Raw genomic sequence first — 17672 nt, 5'->3', positions numbered from 1 at the left:
AAAGTGTTGGGTCCCTAACACCATGGGTGTTTCAAATTCTGACATAAATGACCACTATGTTAGTGCTGATGCTGTTACACTTACTCAGTGTTAGGGAATGACATGTAGTGTTACAGTATTTGTTTTTTGTTTGTTTTAACACTGTAGGTTAAACCTCCCTGACCAAGGCCCTTCTCCCCCGATTGCTCAGTTTGGTTTTGCGGCCTGCTCGAGGAAGAGTCTAGGTGGTTCCAAACTTCTTCCATTTAAGAAAATGATGAGGCCACTGTGTTCTTGGGGACCTTCAATGCGATCTGTGTCTTGACACAATCCTGTGTCAAGACACAGCTCAATTCCTTCGACCTCATGGCTTGGTTTTTGCTCTGACATGCACTGTCAACTGTGGGACCTTTATATAGACATGTGTCTTTCCAAATCATGTTCAATCTATTGAATTGACCACAAGTGGACTCTGGTCAAGTTGTAGAAATCTCAAGGATTATCAATGGAAACAGGATGCACCCGAGCTCAATTTCGAGCCTCATAGCAAAGGGTCTGAATACTTATGCAAATAAGGAATTTCTCTTTTCATATATATATATATATATATACTATTGCAGAAAATTATAAAAACCTGTTTTTGCGTCGTCACTATGGGAAATTGTGTCTATATTCATGCGGATGTTGTTTTTTTTAAATACATTTTTGAATAAGGCTGCAACGTAACAGAATGTGGATAAAGTCAAAGGGTCTGAATACTTCCAAATGCACTGTATATACAGATGTTCCAGAAAGAGATGCATGAGGTGTCAGCCAGCTATAAAAAACAGGTGCTTGATATTTGATTGAGATAAGAAATGTATTCCTGCATAGTCATGTTTGTGAAGGCAGCATGTCCCTCCACATAGCTCTCCCTCACCCTCCATTTGACAAATCTGACCATAACTCCATCCTCCTGATTCCTGCTTACAAGCAAAAAAGTGGTCAGCTGAAGCAGATGCTAAACTACAGGAACGTTTTCCTAGCACAGACTGGAATATGTTCCGGGATTCTTCCGATGGCATTGAGAAGTATACCACATCAGTCACTGTCTTTATCAATAAGTGCATCGAGGTCGTCGCCCCCACAGTGACTGTATGTACATACACCCAACCAGAATCCATGGATTACAGGCAACATTCCCACTGAGCTAAAGGGTAGAGCTGCTGCTTTCAAGGAGCGGAACCCGGAAGCTTATAAGAAATCTCGCTATGCCCTGCGACGAACCATCAAACAGGCAAAGAGTCAATCTAGGACTAAGATCAAATCGTACTACACCGGTTCCCGACGCTCATCGGATGTGGCAGGGCTTGCAAACTACTACAGACTACAAAGGGAAGCACAGCTTAGAGCTTGCCAGTGACACCGAAACATGCATGAGAGCATCAGCTGTTCCATCAGCTCTCCGCATCCAATGTAAGTAAGAGCTCTAAACAGGTTAACATTCACAAGGCCGCTGGGCAGACGGATTACCAGGACGTGTACTCTGAGCAGGCGCTGACCAACTGGCAAGTGTCTTCCTGACATTTTCAACCTCTCCCTGTCTGAGTCTGTAATATTAACATGTTTCAAGCAGACCACCATAGTCCCTGTGCCCAAGAACATCTAGGTAACCTGCCTAAATGACTACCGACCTGTAGCACTCACGTCTGTAGCCATGAAATGCTTTGAAAGGCTGGTCATGGCTCACATCAACCCCATTAGCCCAGAAACCCTAGACCCACTTCAATTTGCATACTGCACCAACAGATCCACAGATGACGCAATCTCTATTGCACGCCACACTGTCCTTTCCCACCTGGACAAAAGGAACACTTATGTGAGAATGCTATTCATTGACTACAGCTCAGTGTTCAACACCATAGTGCCCTCAAAGTGTATCACTAAGCTAAGGACCCTGGGACTAAACACCTCCCTCTGCAACTGGATCCTGGACTTCCTGATGGGCCGCCCCCAGGTGGTGAGGGTAGGTAACAACACATTACGCCACGCTGATCCTCAACATGGGGGCCCCTCAGGGGTGCGTTCTCAGTCCCCTCCTGTACTACCTCTTCACTCATGATTGCACGGCCAGGCAGGACTCCAACACCATCATTAAGTTTGCTGATGACACAACAGTGGTAGGCCTGATCACCAACAATAATGAGACAGCCTATAGGTTTGGTGCAAGGACAACCACCACTCCCTCAACGTGATCAAGACGAAGGAGAGGATTATGGACTACAGGAAAAGGAAAACTGAGAACGCCCCCATTCTCATTGACAGGGCTGTAGTGGAGCAGGTTGAGAGCTTCAAGTTCCTTGGCGTCCACGTCACCAACAAACTAACATGGTCCAAGCACACCAAGACAGCCGTGAAGAGGGCATGACAAAACCTATTCCCCCTCAGGAGACTGAAAAGATTTTGCATGGGTCCCCAGATCCTCAAAAGGTTGTACAGCTGCATCATCGAGAGCATTCTGACCAGTTGCATCACCGCCTGGTATGGCAACTGCTCAGCATCTGACCGTTAGGCACTACAGAGGGTAGTGTGAACGGCCCAGTACATCACTGGGGCCAAGCTTCCTGCCATCCAGGACCTATATAATAGGTGGTGTCAGAGGAAAGCTCATAAAATTGTCAGACTCCAGTCACCCAAGTTATAGACCGTTCTCTCTGCTATCACACGGCAAGCGGTACTGGAGCGCCAAGTCTAGGTCCAAAAGGCTCCTCAATAGCTTCAACCCCCAAACCATAAGGCTGCTGAACAATTAATACAATTGACTGACTCGGTACTGGTGCCCCCTGTATATAGCCTCCACACTGACTTGGTACTGGTGCCCCCTGTATATAGCCTCCACACTGACTCGGTACTGGTGCCCCCTGTATATAGCCTCTACACTGACTCGGTACTGGTGCCCCCTGTATATAGCTTCCACACTGACTCGGTACTGGTGCCCCCTGTATATAGCCTCCACACTGACTCGGTACTGGTGCCCCCTGTATATAGCCTCGTTACGGTTATTCTTATTGTGTTACTTTTTATTATCATTTTTATTTTAGTCTCCTAAATATTTTCTTAACTCTTCTTGAACTGCACTGTTGGTTAAGGGCTTGTAAGTAATACTTTCACAGTAAAGTCTACACTTGTATTCGGCGCACGTGACAAAGTTTGATTTGAAATGCTTTTCTATTAAGAACAGTGTTTTGTACCGCTGATAGTGGCTAGTGCATAAATCACTATGGGCATCAATGGACCTGCCTCTCCAGACCAACCAAAGGCTCTGTCATTCACCGCCACTGAAAACCTCTAAATGAGAATCTGAGCCATTCATTCAAAGAGACTAGGAAGTGGTCGATCAGGCGAAAACACTCTCTTCCAGAATGGTCCACTGGAGAGCATTAACCAAGACAGCTGCATGTGGTTTGAATTGAAGGTTTTAGGGGATTACATATTTCAGGGTTTCTGGTCTCCAGCAAGCTGAACAAATACAATCTGCTGTGTATCGTGAAATCTCCAGATCTCTCAGGAGGATTGTCAAATGGGTTTTTGTTTTCCACAAGCAGCGTATATAAGATGGTGGAAGTGAAACACATTTCCTCCTCTGTTTTTCCTTGTAAACATCCTCTCATATGTTGCATACTGTTGGAAGGTGTCAGAATATCTCCCCTGAAGTATACAAGCACCTTGTCTGTCCTCCATACCATGAAGGATGCATAGGATAAAGAGAGGAGAATTAACAAACTACTCCTCCGTGTAATGATTACTGCAGGTGCTAACTGTCAGTAGCTGAAAAGTCCAAAACGGAGTTCCCTCACCAGTGTGGTGAAATCCTGCTGTGTGCCACTGGCATGATAAGCAGCATTCCACTCAAGTCTTCTCATTATTCAGTAAATAGGTCTGGGCATGTCCTCAGTAAACACAGGACTGACTGCTCAGGTACCAAAAAAGTTGCGACCTCTTAACCCCAATGCTGACCTTCTTGACCTGCATGTCATACTTTCCCATTTCCAACAGAAAACAAAAACAAATCTTGCCATTCGCCTCTGACTGAAAAATGCGTCCCACTAGCGATGACCTGAGACTTCTGGTAGTCTCTATTTGACAGTTGCACAAGAAAGGTGAAGCCATGTGTGTTCATCTCAGTCTAAACCATCTCCTCTTCCCCATCTCTCTCTCTCGTCATTCCTCGTTGTGTGCACAACTTTAAAAGGTGAGCCATGGGTTGTAAGCATTTCACTGTAAGGTCTACACCTGTTCGGTGCATGTAACAAATACAATTTGATTTTAATGATGGGGGCCACTGTTCTTGGGAACCCTCAAAGCTGCAGAAATGTGTTGGTACCCTTCCCCAGATCTGTTCCTTGTCACAATCCTGTCTCAGAGCTGTACGGACAACTATTTCTTCGACCTCATGGCTTGGTTTTTGCTCTGACATGCACTGCCATATTTGGGACCTTATACAGATGTATTGTGCCTTTCCAAATCATGTCCAATCAATTGAATTTACCACAGATGGACTCCAATCAAGTTGTAGACATCTCAAGGATTATCATTGGAAAAAGGGTAAACCTGAGCTCAATTTCAAGTCTCATAGCAAATATTTATATAAATAAGATATTTCTGTTTTTTGTTTTTTTAATACTTGCAAAATTGTCTAAACCTGTTTTTGCTTTGTTGTTATAGGGTATTGTGTGTAGATTGAGGATTTTTGATTTAAACCATTTTAGAATAAGGCTGTAACATAACAACATGTGGAAGAAGTGGAGGGGTCTGAAAACTTTCCGAATGCACTGTCACTGACTTTAGTTTTATGGAACTGTAACCTTTAGTTCCAGTTTCAGCAGATGTGTGAATCAGGTTTAGAAAATGTTCTCCCCTCGGTGCATTCTAATTTCTACAGAACTGGTTGTGAGTCAGCTGTAGCAACTCCCATTGTCCCATGAATATATAGAGTTTAGAAGCCAGGGATGTTTATCCAGAGCACACTTGATCTGATACTACGCACCAAGGTAAGGAAAGCATGATACTTGGTCAATTGAATTCTGCTGCACTCTCTGTGGATTTTATTGTGATAGTTCCTTATGAACAGGACACAGGAGGCTGCTTGACAGTACTTTTTTCAGTTCAACCTTGGATGTACAATAATTACATTGTAATTTATGTTTTCATGTTAAATATGTTGTAGGGTAGATACACGAAGCATCATTTTCATCTTGTAAAAGACTACCAATATTTGGGCTGTTCCAACAGATGAAATGAATAATCATTTTTACTTTCTAAAGAGTACATGTTCAACTTAATCAACACATTTAAATAACAAAATGACTATAGTTAAGCGTCTAAGTAACAGGGTTGACAATTTCATCTTAAATTAGCCATAAATCCCCTCATGACAGAAGGAATGGAAGCTTGTTTTGTGCAACAGAGCAGGGCAATTGAATGCAAGCTTCACGTGTTTGTTGTTGTTGTTTGTTTTTTACATGTCTAGCCTGTCTATGTGTTATGCTTGTTCCGCACAGCTTTCTACCACAAAACATCAGAAAAAGGCCAAAAAGCGAAAACATGCTCACCTGCTTAGACACTATGATTTGACTAATAGATGTTCAATGTTTCTTTTAAAAATGTATTTTTTATATTAAGGAAGAGTTACAGTATTAAAATGAGAGTTCAGTTCACTTAACAGAGTTGATTTTAAAATGAGGAACAGCACTTTAGAAAGTCTTCACTCATTTTTAAAAGGGGGTCTATAATTAAAGGGCACTTCATTAAATATAACAAGTTTTTAAAATGCAATAATGGTGCACAATTTCTACTTAAGATATCAAAGGGACTTTTTGTGGAACGACCCATTTATTGTGGCAAACATTTAGTTGCAGTTGATCATCTTGAGTTGGCTCAAGTTGTAATGCTATATGTCAAATATGTTGTCTTGCTGTGTGTAGAATTATTTGTCTTGTAGAATCATCACGGTGAAGTTCACAGTGAAAGTGTTTACTGGAGAAATGCTGCTTTCCGGCACATTAAACAGTGTTTACTGGAGAAATGCTGCTTGCCGGCACATTGAACAGTGTTTACTGGAGAAATGCTGCTTGCCGGCACATTGAACAGTGTTTACTGGAGAAATGCTGCTTGCCGGCACATTGAACAGTGTTTACTGGAGAAATGCTGCTTGCCGGCACATTGAACAGTGTTTACTGGAGAAATGCTGCTTGCCGGCACATTGAACAGTGTTTACTGGAGAAATGCTGCTTGCCGGCACACTGAACAGTGTTTACTGAACAGAGAAATGCTGCTTGAACAGTGTTTACCGGCACACTGAACAGTGTTTACTGGAGAAATGCTGCTTGCCGGCACACTGAACAGTGTTTACTGGAGAAATGCTGCTTGCCGGCACACTGAACAGTGTTTACTGAACAGAGAAATGAACAGTGGAGAAATGCTGCTTGCCGGCACACTGAACAGTGTTTACTGGAGAAATGCTGCTTGCCGGCACACTGAACAGTGTTTACTGGAGAAATGCTGCTTGCCGGCACACTGAACAGTGTTTACTGGAGAAATGCTGCTTGCCGGCACACTGAACAGTGTTTACTGGAGAAATGCTGCTTGCCGGCACACTGAACAGTGTTTACTGGAGAAATGCTGCTTGCCGGCACACTTGAACAGTGTTTACTGGAGAAATGCACACAGTGTTTACTGAGAAAGTGTTTTTACTGGAGAAATGCTGCTTGCCGGCACACTGAACAGTGTTTACTGGAGAAATGCTGCTTGCCGGCAGTGTTTACTGGACTGAACAGTGTTTACTGGAGAAATGCTGCTTGCCGGCACACTGAACAGTGTTTACTGGAGAAATGCTGCTTGCCGGCACACACTGAACAGTGTTTACAGAAATGCTGCTTGAACAGTGTTTACTGGAGAAATGCACACTGAACAGTGTTGAACAGTACTGGACTGGAGAAATGCTGCTTGCCGGCACATTGAACAGTGTTAACTGGAGAAATGCTGCTTGCCGAACAGCACACTGAACAGTGTTTACTGGAGAAATGCTGCTTGCCACACTGAACAGCACACTGAACAGTGTTTACTGGAGAAATGCTGCTTGCCGGCACATTGAACAGTGTTTACTGGAGAAATGCTGCTTGCTGAACAGTGTTTACTGGAGAAATGCTGCTTGCCGGCACATTGAACAGTGTTTACTGGAGAAATGCTGCTTGCCGGCACACTGAACAGTGTTTACTGGAGAAATGCTGCTTGCCGGCACACTGAACAGTGTTTACTGGAGAACAGTGTTTACTGGAGAAATGCTGCTTGCGGCACATGAACAGTGTTTACTGGAGAAATGCTGCTTGCCGGCACACTGAACAGTGTTTACTGGAGAAATGCTGCTTGCCGGCACACTGAACAGTGTTTACTGGAGAAATGCTGCTTGCCGGCACACTGAACAGTGTTTACTGGAGAAATGGAGAAATGTTTACTGGAGAAATGCTTGCCGGCACACTGAACAGTGTTTACTGGAGAAATGCTGCTTGCCGGCACACTGAACAGTGTTTCCTGGAGAAATGCTGCTTGCCGGCACACTGAACAGTGTTTAACTGGAGAAATGCTGAACAGTTTTACTGCCGGCACACTGAACAGTGTTTACTGGAGAAATGCTGAACAGTGTTTACTGCCCGGCACATTGAACAGTGTTTACTGGAGAAATGCTGCTTGCCGGCACATTGAACAGTGTTTACAGTGTTTACTGAACAGAGAAATGCTGCTTGCCGGCACATTGAACAGTGTTTACTGGAGAAATGCTGCTTGCCGGCACACTGAACAGTGTTTACTGGAGAAATGCTGCTTCCGGCACATTGAACAGTGTTTACTGGAGAAATGCTGCTTGCCGGCACATTGAACAGTGTTTACTGGAGAAATGCTGCTTGCCGGCACATTGAACAGTGTTTACGTTAAACTGGTCGGCACAAAGGGAGAAAGTAAACGCATGTACATCCCTAAAACCGCCAGCCAAGGATCTGTAAGTGAAAAAAATAAGTATGTTGTATTATACCACAATCGATCTGAGTGTGGGAGTCTAACAAAGTATTATACCACAATCCATCTGAGTGTGGGTGTCTAACAAAGTATTAAACCACCTGTACTGTAAAAATGGCCAAATTAAAGCTACATTCTGGTATTCGAGAAACAACTACACAACCAGGCTCAACTTAGAGTCTAAGCTGATAGGATGTTTGTTTGCAGGATCATTATAACATTTCATCTATTTCTCTGTAGGTGATAGAACACACCATGCTCAATCACTCCTCCCTGGGCCATCTGGAGTTTGTGGTGCTGGACACAGAGCCGTACGTCCTGCTCCGCTACATCAACGATGACTGGTTCTGCTCTAAAGTAGTGTTGACCACACCAGAGGGAGACACGGCCAACATCCCCTGTTACCACTGGATATTAGGCAGAGCATCTGGTGTTCAGAGAGGCCACTGGTCAGTATGTTGGTATACAGTATAGATCATTGTGTAGGTTTAGTTTGGGGTAGAACTGCTGTGCCTATGACACATAGCTAAAGGTCAGATAGCTGAATGAAATTTGTAGTTTCAAATCTAATTTTATTTGTCACGTGCCGAATACAACCAGTGTAGACTGTGAAATGCTTACTTACAAGCCCTTAACCAACAATGCCGATTTAAAGAAAATGAAGTAAATATTTGCTAAATAAACTAGACTAAGTAACACAAAAACAATAACGAGGCTATATACAAGAGATACCAGTACCGAGTCAATGTACAGGTTAGTCGAGGTAATTGAGGTTACACTACTTACATGAAGGGTAAAGTGCATAGATAAGGACCAGAGAATAGCAGCAGCATATGTGAATGTATTAATAAGAATAAAGAGGGGTTCATTGCAAATAGTCTGGGTAGTCATAGTTTATTTTGAAGTGTGTGTTTTAGGAGCCATATTTATGGAATAATGGTCGATATACACAGTGGATTTCTTAAGATGTTGACCAATATATAAAAACATGAAAATGATCAACATTTCTGGTCTTTTGTATATTCAATGAGACCTGCCAAAAGGCCATAGAGGAGAGAAAGAAGGAGCTGCAGAGTCGCTGTGAGGTGTACCGGTGAGATTTGTGGAAACATTATTAATTTGTAAAAATACAGTAACAACTTTAAACAACATAACTTACACAAATAAAAACATAATTTACACACAGATATATTGATGTGCGATTGTAATAAAAGTGCCAGCTGGCCTAGTGGTTAAGAGTGCTGAGCCAGTAACCGAAAGGTTGCTGGTTTGGATCCCTGAGCTGACAAGCTGAAAAATCTGTTGAAATGCACTTGAGCAAGGCACTTAACCCTAATTGCTCCGGATAAGTGTGTCTGCTTAACAACATCATTTTTATATAAGCCCCCTCCGTTGAATGGTTTAGGCCTGGGTTCAAATACCATTGTAAATCTTTCAAATACTTAGAGCATTTAGTTTAGCCTGCCTGGAGTAGCAGGTGGGAGGGGTTTGCACTTAAAAAAGAATCAACCCAGTTCTGGTATGATAGTGTGTTGTGTAATAGTGAATGACAGGCTGTGTATCCCGTCTTGATTTACCATGTCTGTTCCCTTCAGTTGGAGTATATATGCCGAGGGTCTACCCCAAATAATGAAAGTTGACAGGGCTTCTGGACTCCCTGATGAGGTCCGCTTCTCTTTCACCAAGGACTTGGAGTTCAAGTTCACAGCAGCCAAAGCGTAAGTTAGAGCACTGGTTCCCAAACGTTTTTTTGCTTACTGTACCCCAATCACATTTGGCTCTGTGTGGAGTACACCTGAAGTACCACCTTTGTGTGAATTTCACCTAACGAATTAGGATCAGATTCCCTCTCAGGATCAGAGTTCACCCTCTCCATTCACCAGGGCATGATGAAAACGATGTCAACATCTATAGTACACAACTTCTTTACACATGTCACAATCAGCATAACAATCAATCTATAATACATTCGTGGCCAAAAGTTTTGAGAATGACACACATATTCATTTCCACAGAGGTTGCTGCTTCAGTGTCTTCAGATATTTTGTCAGATGTTACTTTGGAACACTGAAGTATAATTACTGTCACGCCCTGGTCGAAGTATTTTGTGTTTATCTTTATTTATTTGGTCAGGCCAGGGTGTGGCATGGGTTTTTGTATGTGGTGTGTATATATGGGGGATTGTAGCTAGTGGGGTGTTCTAGATAAGTCTATGGCTGTCTGAAGTGGTTCTCAATCAGAGGCAGGTGTTTATCGTTGTCTCTGATTGGGAACCATATTTAGGCAGCCATATTCTTTGAGTTTGGTGTGGGTGATTGTCCTTAGTGTCCTGATATTGTGTTAGTTTGCACCAGTTTAGGCTGTTTCGGTTTTCATTACGTTTATTGTTTTGTAGAGTTTGTGTTTTGATTCGTGTTACGTTGTTTTATTAAACATGGATCGAAATCTACACGCTGCAGTTTGGTCCGACTCTCCTTCACCATTAGAAAACCGTTACAATTACAAGCATTTCATAAGTGTCAAAGGCTTTTATTGACAATTACATGAAGTTGATGCAAAGAGTCAATATTTGCAGTGTTGACCCTTCTTTGTCAAGACCTTTGCAATCCGCCCTGGCATGCTGTCAATTAACTTCTGGGCCACATCCTGACTGATAGCAGCCCATTCTTGCAAAATCAATGCTTGGAGTTTGTGGGTTTTTGTTTTGTCCACCAGCCACTTGAGGATTGACCAGAAGTCCTCAATAGGATTAAGGTCTGAGGAGTTTCCTGGCCATGGACCTAAAATATCAATGCTTTGTTCCCCGAGATACTTAGTTATCACTTTTGCCTTATGGCAAGGTTCTCCATCATGCTGGAAAAGGCATTGTTCGTCACCAAACTGTTCCTGGATGGTTGGGAGAAGTTGCTTTCTGAGGATGTGTTGGTACCATTCTTCATTCATGGCTGTGTTCTTAGGCAAAATTGTGAGTGAGCCCACTCCCTTGGCTGAGAAGCAACCCCACACATGAATGGTCTCAGGATGCTTTACTGTTGACATGACACAGGACTGATGGTAGCGCTCACCTGGTCTTCTCCGGACAAGCTTTTTTCCGGATGCCCCAAGCAATCGGAAAGGGGATTCATCAGAGAAAATGACTTTACCCCAGTCTTCAGCAGTCCAATCCCTGTACCTTTTGCAGAATATCAGTCTGTCCCTGATGTTTTTCCTAGAGCGAAGTGGCTTTTTTGATGCCCTTCTTGACACCAGGATATCCTCCAAAAGTCTTCGCCTCACTTTGTGTGCAGATGCACTCACATCTGCCTGCTGCCATTCCTGAGCAAACTCTGTACTGGTGGTGCCCCGATCCCGCAGCTGAATCAACTTTAGGAGACGGTCCTGGCGCTTGCTGGACTTTCTTGGGCACCCAGAAGCCTTCTTCACAACAATTGACCCGCTCTCCTTGAAGTTCTTGATGATCTGATAAATGGTTGATTTAGGTGCCATCTTACTGGCAGCAATATCCTTGCCTGTGAAGCACTTTTTGTGCAAAGCAATGACGGCACATGTTTCCTTGCAGGTAACCATGTTTGACAGAGGAAAAACAATGATTCCAAGCACTACCCTCTTTTGAAGCTTCCAGGCTGTTATTCAAACTCAATCAGCATGACAGAGTGATCTCCAGCCTTGTCCTTGTCAACACTCACACCTGTGTTAACGAGAGAATCACTGACATGATGTCAGCTGGTCCTTTATTGTCAGGGCTGAAATGCAGTGGAAATGTTTTTTGGGGATTCAGTTCATTTGCATGGCAAAGAGGGACTTTGCAATTAATTGCAATTCATCTGATCACTTTTCATAACATTCTGGAGTATATACAAATTGCCATCATACAAACTGAGGCAGCAGACTTTGTGAAAATGTATATTTGTGTCATTCTCAAAACTTTTGGCCACGAGTGTACATTCATTTCTTCACTCATAGAATTATTAACATAATACACTTACTCAAATCATTTACTCATTTTTAAAAATCATTCAGTTTCCCTTAACATACTGTAGTGGTGTCACGCCCTGACCTTAGAGAGCCTTTTAATGTCTCTATTTGGTTTGGTCAGGGTGTGATTTGGGGTGGGCATTCTATGTTTTGTTTTTCTATGATTTTGCATTTCTATGTTTTGGCCAGGTATGGTACTCAATCATTCAACGGCCATGACAATTGGACTTCCATCAGTCCTGGAAAAAAGAATCCTACTCAAAACATGTCAGATATTACAGTGTTCCATTTAGTGAAAAAGACACCTTCTAAAGTAAACAATCCCAGAGCCCCTTTCTGGTAATCTTATCATTTTAACCTGATGCATTAATTTAGTCAATAAAAAACCTGTTGTAACAAATCTAGGACCTTCAAAAAGTTGGTGCTGTCTCATCAGCGTAATAGTAAAAACTAACTGCAATCCACTTCAATTAATTGACCATGTTCCATGTAATGGAAACAGATTATTGTTTTAGAATACATTAACTGCTTGCTTAAGTCACTGGTGTTACCTAAACTACAGAATTCAGTAATAATAAGAAGAAATGATCTCTGTATTCAACTTAGTCATACCTCTCTACCAAATTTTACCCACTTCGTCCCTTACAGCCCGCTTGATTTCAACTGCAGCTAATCTAGTTTTCCATCTCAAGACTCAATCATTACACCTTGTATTGAAACCTCAGCTTCTTCAAATGAATAAATATTGCATTATTAGAGCTATAGAAAAAACCCACTAAACATATTACTATTTACATACTATCAACACTCATTAAGTTTACATCAATACTCCTTATCAACGTCTTCATCACTGTCTCCCATCGTAAGGTTTAGAAAATAAAATATTATTCTCTCCTTACTAGAAGGCAATGTCTACCCTAACAATATTACTCTATATTTTGAATACCAACCTCTGCTTCACACTTATTAGATGTCTATTATTATCAGATTAACATGTAGTGCGCAAAATACATCAGCCAATTCCAAAGGGAAAAGATACATTTCGTTGGGATCTAAAATAGTTCACAAGACTCCCAGATGCAAGGCTGATTAGACACAATGAGGGATTGGTTCCACTCCTCCAGGCTCTCTGTTACACCCACCACATCTTGTCTATGGAATGCAGGCTGAAATCTTACTATTTGTTCAGTATATATTTGATCTATTAATATGAAACAAATCTAGTAAATACATAATTTCTCTCACAGTACATGGACCCCAGGTTGAGAATCATTAGGCAACACCGGGAAATGCATTTGATATGTCATAATCTATGTTGGCATGTCCCAAACATACATGTGTGAGATGTGATTCTTCTAGACATGTTAAGGTAATTGCAAGATCATGAGAAGAGGGGAATTTGTGAAGCATGGAATATGGTAATAATGCCAAGAATGACACCTCAGGCTAGGTTTGCCTAAATTATATATATTTTTAAGATACTCAGATCATATCTAAATTTGTATTTCACCTTTCTTGACCTAACAGCAGTTTGGCGTCATAACCGATTTCAGTGGGCAAATGCTCACCTTTGATGGCCCCTTGCATGCTGGAGAAGTGTGCTCTTTTCTTTGTGGATGAATCCCGGTTTCAACTGTACCGGGCAGATGGCAGACTGTGTTTGGTGTCGTGTGAGCGTGCAGGTGGGTGATGTCAACATTGTGCCCCATTGTGGGTTATGGTATGAGCAGCCATAAGCTACGGATAACGAACACAATTGCATTTTATTGATGCAGGTGTGTCTGATTTTGCAGGAGTGTCTGATTTTTGCAATGTTACGTAGATGGAAAAAAGCTGTCCTTGAAACAGTCTTGATATGTTCGTCAAAAGAGAGATCAGGGTCCAGAGTAACATCAAGGTCCTTCATAGTTTTATTTGAGACGACTGTACAACCATCAAGATTAATTATCAGATTCAACAGAATATCTCTTTGTTTCTTGGGACCTAGAACAAGCATCTCTGTTTTTTCAAAGTTTAAAAGTAGAAAGTTTGCAGCCATCCACTTCCTTATGTCTGAAACACAGGCTTCCAGTGAGGGCAATTTTGGGGCTTCACCATGTTTCATCGAAATGTACAGCTGTGTGTCATCCACATAGCAGTGAAAGTTAACATTATGTTTTCGAATGACATCCCCAAGAGGTAAAATATATAGTGAAAACAATTGTGGCCCCAAAACGGAACCTTGAGGAACACCGAAATTTACAGTTGATTAGTCAGAGGACAAACCATCCACAGAGACAAACTGATATCTTTCTGACAGATAAGATCTAAACCAGGCCAGAACTTGTCCGTGTAGACCAATTTGGGTTTCCAATCTCTCCAAAAGAATGTGGTGATCGATGGTATCAAATGCAGCACTAAGGTCTAGGAGCACGCGAACAGATGCAGAGCCTCGGTCTGATGCCATTAAAAGGTAATTTACCACCTTCACAAGTGCAGTCTCAGTGCTATGATGGGGTCTAAAACCAGACTGAGGCATTTCGTATACATTGTTTGTCTTCAGGAAGGCAGTGAGTTTTTTCATTTTTTTTTGAGAGGAATGGGAGATTCGATATAGGCCGATAGTTTTTTATATTTTCTGGGACAAGGTTTGTCTTTTTCAAGAGAGGCTTTATTACTGCCACTTTTAGTGAGTTAAAAAAAGTGATTGAGTAGGCTGCATAGATTTCATGACTAGAAGCTCAAAAGACTAAAAAAAAACGTGTTTTTTTTGTTTTGTCAATTGAAATTTGCTATCGTAAATGTTAGCAACACCTCCGCCTTTGCGGGATGCACAGGGGAGATGATCACTAGTGTAACCAGGAGGTGAGGCCTCATTTAACACAGTAAATTCATCAGGCTTAAGCCATGTTTCAGTCAGGCCAATCACATCAAGATTATGATCAGTGATTAGTTAATTGACTGCCTTGAAAGTGAGGGATCTAACATTAAGTAGCCCTATTTTGAGAAGTGAGGTATCACAATCTCTTTCAGTAATGGCAGGAATTCCAGCGAGATTGCTAAGGCGAACACCACCATGTTTAGTTTTGCCCAACTTAGGTCGAGGCACAGACACGGTCTTAATGGGGATAGCTGAGCTGACTACACTGACTGTGCTAGTGGCAGACTCCACTAAGCTGGCAGGCTGGCTAACAGCCTTGCTGCCTGGCCTGCACCCTATTTCATTGTGGAGCTAGGGGAGTTAGAGCCCTGTCTATGTTCGTAGATAAGATGAGAGCAACCCTCCAGCTAGGATGGAGTCCGTCACTCCTCAACAGGCCAGGCTTGGTCCTGTTTGTGGGTGAGTCCCAGAAAGAGGGCCAATTATCTACAAAATCTATCTTTTGGGAGGGGCAGAAAACAGTTTTCAACCAGCGATTAAGTTGTGAGACTCTGCTGTAGAGCTCATCACTCTCCCTCACTGGGAGGGGGCCAGAGACAATTACTCGATGCCGGCATCTTTCTAGCTGATTTACACGCTGAAGCTGACTGTTTCATCCTAACATCGTTGGTGCCGACGTGGATAACAATATCCCTATACTCTCTACACTCAACAGTTTTAGCTTTAGCCAACACCATCTTCATTAGCCTTAACGTCGGTAGCCGTGCCCCCTGGTAAACAGATGATTCATTTTAAGTCTAATACTACGGGTAATGGAGTCGCAAATGGTGGGTTTTCAATTTCTCAGTGCTAATGGTGGGAGGCTTCGGCGTCTCAGACCCCGTAACGGGAGGAGTAGAGACCATAGAAGGCTCCGCCTCTGACTCGCTGCTTAATGGGGAGAACCGGTTGAAATTCTGTCAGCTGAATGAGCGACCCCGGTTGAGCGTTCCTACAGCATTTCCCTCCAGAAACCATGAGAAAGTTGTCCGCCTGCGGGGACTGTGTGAGGGGATTTATACTACTATCTGTACTTACTGGTGGCACAGACGCTGTTTCATTCTTTCCTACACTGAAATTACCCTCAGCTATCCTCGCCGTAAGGTTGATCGTTCTCCTGTATATTATGAGTACAGCGACTGCAATATATATATATATTTTTTTACCTTTATTTAACTAGGCAATTCAGTTAAATAAATAAATCCTAATTCCCAGTTTGCCCACTAGATAGCGGTAAAGATCACATGACGTCTCCTGGAAATTTTTTAACTAGTTGCATCTGGTTTGGGTCGTGAGTCACTATGCCAAAATTGCTGAACAGATTTTCAAGCTTGACAACTTAAAATGACCTTAGCAATCAGGGCTTTGAAGTTACTGATATATATATATTTTTTGAAAGACAAGTGAAGAAACTTCAAACTTGTTTTCCTATTCACTTATCCTATTGTAAACGATGAGCTAGCTAAACGGAGCATGTGGAGGATGCATATAAGGTAATGTGGATGGATTAGAAAATGCATTGCTTTACAATGACCATCACGGTGTACCCTTTCCATTCATACTAAATACCTTTGGTGTCTTGACCTACATTGCATACTCTATGAGAATGTCCATAGTGCATGATTTATGGCCTTAATGGAGGGGGGGATATTATGACATTGCCAGCAGCAAGATTTGAGTTTGATTTCTGAAAAGACATCGCTTATAGCTTTAAAATGATAGGTCACTATCTATTTTCTGATTATTATCATTTTTTTGCTGGGGGGTACTCCACAAACTCACCGGGCCCTGTATAGGGCGCAAAGCAACTGCTCAGAGTTGACCTGGTTAACATGACCTTTATGAATTATGAAGCCTTTAAGTGCTATATGTGCTTGTTTATTATTAACTAAATGCTTCATAATTCACAAAGTGATGATAGCTGAAGATGATCTCATAGAACAAAACGTATAAGATCTCCTAAGCCTGTGTTTACAACAGGACTTTTCTTTCTGAATTTATACAAAACAACATTCATATCCCCATAGGCTTTGGCCAACGAGCCATGGCAGAGTTAGTGCATACAATATAAGTATCTCATAAGAAGAGGTCTATGCCAATGCTAGCAAGCCTGCCTAGCTGTGCCTATCTCCATCATGTGTGGATAAGATGACTCCAGTAATAACTAAAAGTACAACAATATCCAGTAATGTTTTACCACAAGGAAAATGCGCTTGCTAGCATGAGTTAACTGGCTATCTAGCTAGCATGAGCTAACTGCCTATACTTGAGTAGCCATCACAGTCAGAAAAGGTGAGGAACTCATGGAAATTAAATAGGAAATAGTTACCTATTTCTAACTACTTTCGAATACAAAGACGAAAAAAATATATCCTCACTCTTCTCATTAACAGCAAATGATTGCATCTTATAATTCTATTTACCTGTTTTGTTTGTTATAAGCGTGTCATCATATCCCCACTGGAAACTGTGCGTACGGATGGTCTAAAGCAGTGGTTCCCAAACGTTTTATAGTCCCCTTCAAACATTCAACCTCCAGCTGCGTACCCACTCCAGCACCAGAGTCAGAGAAACTGTCAAATGTTGTTTTTTGCCATCATTGTAAGCCTGCCACACACACACTATACCATACACTTATTAAACATAAGAATGAGTTTGAGTTGTCGCAACTCTGCTCGTGGGAAGCGACAAAGAGCAATTATAGGACCAAATAATAATCATTCATTTTGCTCTTTATTTAACCGTCTTACATATATAACTTTATTTGTTC

This window comes from Oncorhynchus nerka, linkage group LG18, assembly GCF_034236695.1.
Source record: "Oncorhynchus nerka isolate Pitt River linkage group LG18, Oner_Uvic_2.0, whole genome shotgun sequence".
NCBI lineage: Eukaryota > Metazoa > Chordata > Actinopteri > Salmoniformes > Salmonidae > Oncorhynchus > Oncorhynchus nerka.
The sequence above is the reverse complement of the archived record's forward strand: the minus strand, read 5'-3'. Positions refer to the sequence as shown.